We start from the raw sequence: 2500 nt of genomic DNA, 5'->3' as shown, positions 1-2500 counted from the left end.
GCCCACCGATTCTACAGCACTGCCTGTTCAACCCCACCCACCGATTCTACAGCACTGCCTGTTCAACCCCACCCACCGATTCTACAGCACTGCCTGTTCAGCTCCGCCCACCGATTCTACAGCACTGCCTGTTCAACCCCACCCACCGATTCTACAGCACTGCCTGTTCAACCCCACCCACCGATTCTACAGCACTGCCTGTTCAGCTCCGCCCACCGATTCTACAGCGCTGCCTGTTCAACCCCACCCACCGATTCTACAGCACTGCCTGTTCAACCCCACCCACCGATTCTACAGCACTGCCTGTTCAACCCCACCCACCGATTCTACAGCACTGCCTGTTCAACCCCACCCACCGATTCTACAGCACTGCCTGTTCAGCTCCGCCCACCGATTCTACAGCACTGCCTGTTCAACCCCACCCACCGATTCTACAGCACTGCCTGTTCAGCTCCGCCCACCGATTCTACAGCACTGCCTGTTCAACCCCACCCACCGATTCTACAGCACTGCCTGTTCAACCCCACCCACCGATTCTACAGCACTGCCTGTTCAGCTCCGCCCACCGATTCTACAGCACTGCCTGTTCAACCCCACCCACCGATTCTACAGCACTGCCTGTTCAACCCCACCCACCGATTCTACAGCACTGCCTGTTCAGCTCCGCCCACCGATTCTACAGCGCTGGCTGTTTAGCCCCACCCACAGATTCTACAGCACTGCCTGTTCAACCCCACCCACCGATTCTACAGCACTGCCTGTTCAGCTCCGCCCACCGATTCTACAGCACTGCCTGTTCAACCCCACCCACCGATTCTACAGCACTGCCTGTTCAGCTCCGCCCACCGATTCTACAGCGCTGCCTGTTTAGCCTCACCCACCGATTCTACAGCGCTGCCTGTTTAGCCCCACCCACCGATTCTACAGCACTGCCTGTTCAACTCCACCCACCGATTCTACAGCGCTGCCTGTTTAGCCCCACCCACCGATTCTACAGCACTGCCTGTTCAACCCCACCCACCGATTCTACAGCACTGCCTGTTCAGCTCCGCCCACCGATTCTACAGCGCTGCCTGTTTAGCCTCACCCACCGATTCTACAGCGCTGCCTGTTTAGCCCCACCCACCGATTCTACAGCACTGCCTGTTCAACCCCACCCACCGATTCTACAGCGCTGCCTGTTCAACCCCACCCACGATTCTACAGCGCTGCCTGTTCAGCTCCGCCCACCGATTCTACAGTGCTGCCTGTTTAGCCCCACCCACCGATTCTACAGCACTGCCTGTTCAACCCCACCCACCGATTCTACAGCGCTGCCTGTTCAGCTCCGCCCACCGATTCTACAGCGCTGCCTGTTTAACCCCACCCACCGATTCTACAGTGCTGCCTGTTTAACCCAACCCACCGATTCTACAGCGCTGCCTGTTTAACCCCACCCACCGATTCTACAGTGCTGCCTGTTTAACCCAACCCACCGATTCTACAGCACTGCCTGTTCAACCCCACCCACGATTCTACAGCGCTGCCTGTTCAGCTCCGCCCACCGATTCTACAGTGCTGCCTGTTTAGCCCCACCCACCGATTCTACAGCACTGCCTGTTCAACCCCACCCACCGATTCTACAGCGCTGCCTGTTCAGCTCCGCCCACCGATTCTACAGCGCTGCCTGTTTAACCCCACCCACCGATTCTACAGTGCTGCCTGTTTAACCCAACCCACCGATTCTACAGCGCTGCCTGTTTAACCCCACCCACCGATTCTACAGTGCTGCCTGTTTAACCCAACCCACCGATTCTACAGCGCTGCCTGTTCAGCTCCGCCCACCGATTCTACAGCGCTGCCTGTTTAACCCCACCCACCGATTCTACAGTGCTGCCTGTTTAACCCCACCAACCGATTCTACAGCGCTGCCTGTTTAGCCCCACCCACCGATTCTACAGCACTGCCTGTTCAGCTCCGCCCACCGATTCTACAGCGCTGCCTGTTTAACCCCACCAACCGATTCTACAGCGCTGCCTGTTTAGCCCCACCCACCGATTCTATAGCACTGCCTGTTCAGCTCCGCCCACCGATTCTACAGCGCTGCCTGTTTAACCCCACCCACCGATTCTACAGTGCTGCCTGTTTAGCCCCACCCACCGATTCTACAGCGCTGCCTGTTTAGCCCCACCAACCGATTCTACAGCGCTGCCTGTTCAACCCCACCCACCGATTCTACAGCACTGCCTGTTCAACCCCACCCACCGATTCTACAGCGCTGCCTGTTCAGCTCCACCCACCGATTCTAAAGCGCTGCCTGTTTAGCCCCACCCACCGATTCTACAGCGCTGCCTGTTTAGCCCCACCAACCGATTCTACAGCGCTGCCTGTTTAGCCCCACCCACCGATTCTACAGCGCTACCTGTTTAGCCCCACCCACCGATTCTACAGCGCTACCTGTTTAGCCCCACCCACCGATTCTACAGCGCTGCCTGTTCAGCTCCACCCACCAATTCTACAG

Source organism: Carassius carassius, chromosome 25 (genome assembly GCF_963082965.1).
Source record: "Carassius carassius chromosome 25, fCarCar2.1, whole genome shotgun sequence".
NCBI classification, from domain to species: Eukaryota; Metazoa; Chordata; class Actinopteri; order Cypriniformes; family Cyprinidae; genus Carassius; species Carassius carassius.
The sequence above is the reverse complement of the archived record's forward strand: the minus strand, read 5'-3'. Positions refer to the sequence as shown.